Raw genomic sequence first — 8,652 nt, 5'->3', positions numbered from 1 at the left:
GTTGTGTTTAAAGTAAACTTCGAGCAGAAACTTTGCCCCTTGAAGTCATTCAAATGTCACAGTTTTTAGGACTCTAATAAAAAGTATTTTTTTCCTGAAAGTGAGTAATAGCACTTAGTCTTCCTCTTTCTCTAAAATTCGATTGCCTTGGGGAGTTTATTTGACCAGTTAATAATTGAGTGAGTGTAGTTTATTACCGTTTGCGAAAAAAATTCTGAACATTTGCCTCATGACAATCCGTTTGATGGGAGTTAGGGATACACAGATGAAAAAATGGTTGGACACGTACAAAATCAGGAAATAGGTCAAACAGAATAAGAACAAACTTGTTTGTGTAGAAGTATTTGGGTTTAATGTGCTCAGGTTGACATTCCTACCCATCCAAAGATTGGCAGTGTAGTATTTTAGCTATTAATAAGATATATGGTATCAGTTTAAATAATCCTGTTGTAGGACACTGCAGATTGTTACCTTGTCTGAGGAGAAAATGAACTGATGATACATAAAGTTTTAGACATACAGTTGTGCTTTGACTGAAAAGGTCCCATGATGATAAAACTTGTTTAGAGAGTTGGTTTCTTTTCAACAAGTGGGGGCCCAAATCCTTCCGTGGAAACTTAAGTCTAGAATCAAGGCACCAAGATTTGACCATCAATAACTGAAAGTATTAACCCTTTCTTGCCTAAGATTGTAATCATAGAAGTTTTAAGGCAGCCTTTTGTGGCATTATGGTGGAACAGAACTGAAATGCTTTTGGTTCCTAACTCACTCGAATGGATCTCTGGCTTAGCTTCTTTCTTTATGGTCTCTTAAATTTCTACTGGGGTTTTAAATCCCAGTCTCTTTAATATGGATCTTTTCAGGCTAAGTACTGTGATGTTCTCCTAACTTTGGGTTAAGTCATTAAAAAAAAAAAGCAAAAACAATTGTGAGGACAGAAGAAGAAATGCTTCCTATTTCTTGACAGCATGTTTTAAGACTAATCTCAAATTATCCTTGCTTTTTCCAAGTATGTTTTTGGTTAGATTCTGATCTAGTTATGAAAAGCTTTCTTTTTAGCCAATTTAAATTTATGAACTTGAGCCTTTATTTCATTCTACCACATAACAGATCTTTGGTACTCAATACCTTGGAAGAGAATTTATCACAATAATTTTAATTGAATGCTCAGATATTTCAAGACATTTATTTTTCATGAGAAGTTTATGATTCTTGAATTAAAAAAGTAGTACCTGCTATGAATTTGGTATGTTCTTTTGTAAAAGAACAAAGCTGAGTTTCAAGTCAGTACATATTAGTTGAAGCATTTCTTAACCAGCCCTCTGATCAAACTGAACTTCCTGCTGGGAAGTTTCAAAATGGCATCCTACTGAGTCTTATTTTAAGACCTTATATAAAGAAAGATCCAGCAATTCCTTTTCTGTTTGCTCACAATTTTTAAGAAGCATGTTTCAAAGCTAAAATGGGCTCAAAACCTTTTGCACCCTATATGTACACAGTAGTTAATTTTAACGTACTTTTCATTCATACATTTGCAAGAATGTAGCAAAGCAAATAAAACAAATTATTCGTTGGAAAGCATTGTTTGAGAAGTCACTAATTAGAGGTGTAGACTTAATCTGAAATCCTGTGTTGAGATTTGAAGGAAATGCAGCCTTTGGGAGTGTGGAGCATAGGTTTAAGAAATGCATTTCTGGGGGAAAAAATGCATTTCTGTCTTTAATGCTAGAAGGCTCAGGATATACCTCTAGGCTAAATTAAAATGTTGAATGAGATGTTAAACTGTCTGCAGGAGAGGTGTTGGTTTTATTGTTGTGCTTTTTGGTTTTTTTTTGTTTTTTGGACTAATTATATGAAATGTAACATGGAATGAAAGCATATTGTGAAAGACACCATTTTATTGCTCTTAAACTTCATATTAAGAGCTCAGCGTTTTCCCTTTCAGATAATTAGTTTGAAATTTTGTCACCTTGGATTTAGAGCTCTTAGTTTTGAAATGCAGTGTTACTTTTAAAATTTTTGGTAGACTCATAAGAATAGGTACCCCTTTGTTTCAGACCCTGTCTTTTCTGCAGTAGCTTTCTAACTAATCTCCAGTATCTTTTCCCCATCATTTGTTTATTGGATTTCTTTATTACATAAGTAACATGTGAATATGTTCTAATTGTAAATGATTCTGGGAATACAGTTAATTCTTTACATTAATGCCAAATTGTCTACTAAATCATTGGTTTGAAACTAGGCATCCTGTACGCCAAAGTTTTTCAAGTACCTTGGCCTAGAGCTTATTGTGTAAGTATTGATCCCTCCCTACTTATAGCAGCATATTACAACTTACACTTAGTTAAAAGACTGTTGCACAGTGGTTCCCAAATACATTTTTGCCCCTTTTATCTGGAATGTCATCGTCTGTATCTACAAAAACATTATCCATCATTCCAGTTCATACTCAGATGTACTGTCTATAATCTTTTCCCTGACTTCCCTAAGCAAAATTGATTTCTTACATTCCTCTTGGCTAGTTTCACTTATCTTTACCATGTATTGCCTTATAAGTTGTCTCATTTTATAGTAGGTAAGAAGTCTCCCATCCTCCAAACATATACATACAGTTGCCCTGAATGGTAATTGAATAATACTTCATTTGTTACAGTTGGGTAGATTTATAGAACATGGTGTTCTTGGAAAACAGTACACTCTGGTTTTCTTTTGAGGACACAGACTTTTTCTTGGAGCTATATACTTATAATTCTGTTGACATCTTTTAGAAGGTTAAACTTTGAAATCTAGTCATACAGAATTATGGTGTCATCTGTAGGAAATTGAAGCCCAGGAAAGTGAGGTGACTTCCTTAAGTTTAATGTTAGGCCAGGTTTTCCTACTCTAGCCTAATGGTGATTCTGTTTTTCCGTACTGCTATTCAGTACAAGGAAAAGTTCTGTGAATCTGATCATTCATCATAAAGGTGAGAATAATCTATGATCAACCACTTATTTTTGGAGGACAAGACACAAGATTTGAGTTTTTCATCTCTTCAGTGTGAAAATATAAAACTCTAGTCTGACAAAAAGATAGTCTTTTGCAATTGTTGGGAATGGTCGTTACTTAACCTCAGTGTAATATACTTGCATTTCCATTGAGGCCTTCAAAGGATGGAGCGACTTAAGTTTTAAAATGTTCTTCAGCACTGTAAATTGAATTGTGACAGATAATTTGAGTAAGTTTTCTTCTGGTGTAGTTAACAGTTTTAAGATAAAGTAGCTCTAAGAAGGGTACTCTGTTATTATTTTTTAGTTATTTTAAATACAGAGTGTATAGCTTTATAATTTTACACATGCTACTGGGAAGATGCTTCTGAATATTCAGTTGATTTCAGATCAAGAACTTGGTTCTTTTCTGATTTTGGAGTAAACATGCTTTTTGGGCTCTTTTCAGTTTTTAAAAATGATTGGTTATTTGCTAATACTAACAATTGTTTAAACTATGCTGATGTACAGATGTAGTAATTCTTCTAGAATTGTGAAGTGCCTTCCCTGGCGATCCAGTGGTTAAGACTCTGTGCTTCCACTTCAGGGGTTGCGGGTTCAATCCCTGGTTGGGGAACTAAGATCCCACATGCTCAGTGGCCAAAAAATAAGTAAATAAGTAAAATAAGGTGAAATAAAATTGTGAAGCTATCCACACAAGGCTATTAAATGTGTTTTAAAAGTTACTATTAAGGTTCTGTTGCCTTTTTTTTGGCCACACCGCCCAGCATGTGGGTCTTAGTTCCCTGACCCCAGGGATCGAACCTGTGCCCCCTGCATTGGAAGTGCAGAGTCTTAACCACTGGACCACCAGGGAAGTCCCAGTCAACTCTTGATCCATTTGTTTTTATCCTTGGCAAAGCTTTCATTTCAAACCGATTTATTACCTGTCGACCATAATGTTCTTGAATATTTCCTTATCCCTTGCCAGCTGGGTTCTAAAAAAAAGCTTTGCACTAGACCTTTCTAAGCCCAGTAATACATAATTTGGGGATGTCCTTGATTTGGATTACTCATATTAGTGCTTTTTGTTCTTTAGGTAATGAAGAGGTAAGTGTACCATGTATATATATCCACTGTTACGGCATGGATGTTTTAGGAATATTCCTGTTCCCTTTTCGAACAGACAGTTACACCAAAGATTACAGAAGTTGAGGTTGTCTGTCCAAAGGTAAAATGTAAAAATTACTTGAAAGTATTTCATTTTGATTTTTGTCTTCTTCAATCAGTAAGCCCTCAAAGGATTCTGGCAACCGCAAAATGTTGGTATGGTAACTTACTTTAATATAGTAACCTTGTTTTGGGATATTTGTGTATAGCTTTGTAGGGTTCTTCTGTGTTTGGGTTTTAGTCACTAATTTCTTCTTAATGTGCTATTATCTACCTTGCTTTCTACCCTTGTTCCCCTGTAGTTTATTCTCAGTTCATCATCTGGAGTGATTCTTATATTTTTAAAAATTATATTGTGTCTTCTGCTCAAAACCACCCATTGATTCTCCATTTGTCTTTAGTAAAAGCCAAAGAAAGTCCTTTTATCACCTACAGGATTTAGCCCTGCTCTATACCTCTTCATATGTTCCCCCTTCTCCCCAACTTACTCTCTTCACTCTCCCCCTCACTAAGTACTTCACCTACACTTGGCCTCCATGCTTTTTCTCACATATGCCATGTACTCTCTGAGGAAGCCTTTGCATTAACTGACAGTCCCTCTGTCTGGAACATTCTTCTCTCAGATATGTGCATGGCTAAACCCCTCAGCTCCTTAAAATTTCAAATACTACTTTCTCCATAAGGCTTACTCTGACCACCCTACTTTGCAATCTCCTCCCGCCCTCCCCACCCCCAGTGTGGTTCACCTTTACCCTTGCTATTTTTCCATAGTACTTAGTGTCTCTTGAAATGCTTGATAATTTTTTATGATTACTGTTTCTTTCCCCCATTGGGAATGCAGGGATGTATGCATGGCTGTTCACTGATGTATCTCAAATACCTGACACATAGTAAGTATTCAACAAGTATTTGACTAGGTTAATATAGATAATAGTGTGTAAACTGTTTCTCTGATAAGTTTTGGTAGCCACTTCACATTAGCCACATACTATTTCCTACCATTTGGTGGATTTAAGTTGTGCTTGGCTTTTTATTAACTTTGTGGAAAGCCAAACTTGAGGTGTTCGCATGTAGGGCCCACCTTGCAGAAAGTGGATGCAAAAGCTGTTTTCTCAATAAGGACACTATTGATGTTTGGGCAGAATAGTTTATTGGTGGTGCTGTCCTCCTTCCTTGCAAGATGTTTATTGCATCTCTAATTCTCATTGAATACCAGTGGCTCTCCCTTTCAAAATGCTTTTGGAGATGATATTGCCCTCTAGTTTATAAATACCAGTAAATACCCTTTTGGGGTTCATATTTGTTGTCAGGGTTATTTTACTTAACTTATCCAACTATTGTTGGGGTAAGTCACTTTAAGTTTACTTAAAATTATTTTAATTTTACAACAGCATATGTGAAAACACCTCATATGGAAAAGGAATACCATATTTCACTGATTCTAAAAGAAATTTTTAACATTTTAACAACTCTGAAATTGGGATGTATCATGTCAGAAAAAAACCTGCCAAATAAAGTTTGTAAGTGATACATAAAATAGTGATGCTATCACAATTAAAGACAAACCAACCTGAAATGAGATTATGGAAAATTATCTCCGCCTTTGATGGGTGATGAAGGTAGAAGAAATTTACCAAACTTCAGCTACATTTTGTTTTCTGTTAAGTCTAGTCAAATTGTATTTTAGGGACCTAGAAATTGAATATGGTATTGGACTTATTTAGCAGGGTTATGGAAGATTTTTGATGCCCGCAAAGCTGGTTGTTTGCTTGGGAGTGGTGGCAAAGAAGAGATAGGGAATAAACCCAAAGTATGTCCCCAGGCACTGATGAAAAGGATAATACACATGAAACAATAGAGAACAGTGTGATTAAATTTTAACAGTATGTGTCATGCATACTGAAGGGAAGGGAAGGTAGATCAGCACATCAACCTGTAGACAATCTGATGTGTTTGGAAGGTTTCAGAGGGGCTGGGGCTTGAGCTAGGCCCTGGTCTTATTACCTGATGGTTTTGTCCTCTTTATTTGCTTGCCTTCTGGTGACCACTAACGTCCCTGTCTTGAAGGTATTAGGGATCTCCTAGTTGGTAATTCTGATAATTTATAATAGTTTCTTTTTTTTTTTATACTGCCAAATGTATGTCATAAGATCTCTCCCCCATGGTTTTCATAGACTATTATGGATGTATTAGTTATCAGTTGCTGTACAACAAATTACCTCCAAATTTAGCTGTTTAAAGCTTCTTTGCTTTTTATTATTTCACAGGCACAACCTGGCTAGATGCTTCTGACTCAGTGTCTCTCACAGAGTTGCAGTGCAAGTATTCACAGGCCACACTCATCTCATGTCTGAAGGGTAGTGAGAAGGGTCTGAAGGGTACAAGCTTACTCATGTAGCAGTTGGCAGGTCTCAGATCCTTGCCGGCTATTGTTTGGGACATATCAGTTCCGTGCCACATTGCCCTCTCCACAGGGTTACTCACAACATGACTGCTTGCTTCTTTCTGTCAGAGCACAGGCTCGGAGAGAGGTAAACCAGACAGAAGTCAGTCTTCTTGTAACTTTATCTTGGAAATGGCTTTCTGTTCTCTTATTTTGAAGCCACATTTAAGGTCCAGCCCACACTTAAGGGGAGCAGATTACTTAAAGGTGTAAGTAAATATCAGGCAGGGATCATTGGGGTTATTAGAGGCTGCCTACCACAGTGGACAAAGATTCTTGCTCGGAGCTCTCTTAGGGATGCTATCTGTTTCTAGGTTTTACTTATTACCATTAAGAAGAGGACTCTCCTTGGTTTCTGATATTAATCACTGTTTCTTCCACCTCTCTGTCCACTCTTTATTTCCCTTTTTGACTTCCTTTGTTTTTTTCTTACTGAAGTATAGTTGATTTACAATGTTATGAGTTTCAGGTGTACAACGTAGTGATTCAATGTTTTTAGAGGTTATACTCTATTTAAAATTACTATAAAATATGGGCTATATTCCCTGTGCTGTACAATATATCCTTAGAGCTTATTTATTTTATACATAGTAGCTTGTACCTTTTAATCTCTTGCCCCTGTCTTGCCCCTTCTCCCATCCGTCTCCACCCTTTAACCACTAGTTTGTTCTGTCTGTGAATCTGTTTCTGTTTTGTTATATTCGTTTGTGTTTTTTTTAAGATTTCACATATAAGATAGCATACAGTATTTGTCTTTGATTCCACTAAGCATAATACCCTGTAGGTCCATCCACGTTGTTGCAAATGGCAGAATTTCTTTTTTTTTTTTTTGGTTGAGCCACATGGCATGTGGGATCTTAGCTCCCCGACCAGGGATTGAACCCACACCCCCAGCAGTGGGAGCACGGAGTCTTAACCACTGGACCACCAGGGAAGTCCCTCATTTTTTTTATGCCTGAGTAATAGTCCATTTTATATATGTGTGTATATAAATGGGCACATATACTTTATCTGTTCCTCTGTTGATGGACACTTACGTTGCTTCCATATTTTGGCTGTTATAAATAATGCTGCTATGTGCATTGAGGTGCATGTATCTTTTCGAACTAGTGTTTTAATTTTCTTCTGACATATACCTGGGAGTGGAATTGCTGGATCATATAGTAGTTCTGTATTTAGGGTTTTTTTTTTTTTAATATTTATTTATTTGGTTGTGCCAGGTCTTAGTTACAGCTCCTGGGCTCCTTAGTTGTGGCATGCAGGCAGGCACGTGGGCTCCTTAGTTGCAGCATGCATGTGGGATCTAGTTCCCTGACCAGGGGTCGAACCGGGTCCCCGGCATTTGGGAGCTCAGAGTCTTAACCAGTGCATACCAGGGAAGTCCCTGTTTTTAGTTTTTGAGTTCCTCTGTTTTGGGGTTTTTTTTTCACCTTCCCTTAAGTGCTAAGCTTCCTTAGGACTCTCTATAGCAGGGGTCCCCAACCCCTCCCCACCACACAGCAGGAGCTGAGTGGTGGGCAAGTGAGAGAAGCTTCATCTGCTTCTCCCCATCATAGCTCACATTACCACCTGAACCTTTGCTCAAAATTACTGCCTGAACCATCCCTCCCACCCCCCAGTAGAAAAATTGTCTTCCACAAAACTGGTCCCTGGTGCCAAAAAAGGTTGGGGAACTGCTACTTTATAGGCCCTCTCTTATTCTCATTTCTATAGTTCTCCCATGCTATCATCTATATGTTGATGACACTGAGATGTGTTATTAGCAACCCACACTTTCCATGCTCCAGACTGTAAATCTAACTGCCCAGTGGATTTCATCTGTATGCTTTACTCCAGGCATGCCTCATTATCTTTCTTGCCCTTCACACTTTGTCTTCCTCAGTTGTTTCATGTCAGGAGTGAGTGGAACCCAGCTGCTTAGTCTGGAAAGGTGTGTTTGATTCCTTCTCTTTATTCACTTCTTTCCTTATTCTTCACAGTTTTAGAATCCTTGCAGTTCCCTCTTGAGTGCATTCACTTCTTTTTCCCACTGATAGTCTTAATTTCTCTGTGACCTACTCTTCTTTCTCAGTG

General features: G+C 37.4%; 1 protein-coding gene across 14 annotated transcripts in view; it reads left to right on the top strand.

The window, feature by feature from the left end:
- The window catches only part of CNOT1 (CCR4-NOT transcription complex subunit 1), a 100,005-nt gene that overhangs the window by 1,066 nt on the left and 90,287 nt on the right, over nucleotides 1-8,652 (top strand). The window contains exon 2 of one of the 14 annotated variants that reach the window (XM_089903163.1): nucleotides 4,978-5,026. The exons of the other annotated variants lie outside the window; for them this stretch is intronic. The gene's annotated coding sequence lies outside the window, so the exon portion shown is untranslated. The remainder of the gene's footprint in view (nucleotides 1-4,977; nucleotides 5,027-8,652) is intronic. 14 annotated transcript variants of the gene reach the window in all.

This window comes from Delphinapterus leucas, chromosome 20 (assembly GCF_059928025.1).
Source record: "Delphinapterus leucas isolate spDelLeu-1000000601 "Yukka" chromosome 20, BTC_Dleu_Yukka2, whole genome shotgun sequence".
NCBI classification, from domain to species: Eukaryota; Metazoa; Chordata; class Mammalia; order Artiodactyla; family Monodontidae; genus Delphinapterus; species Delphinapterus leucas.
This window is presented reverse-complemented; position numbering and strand designations above follow the sequence as displayed.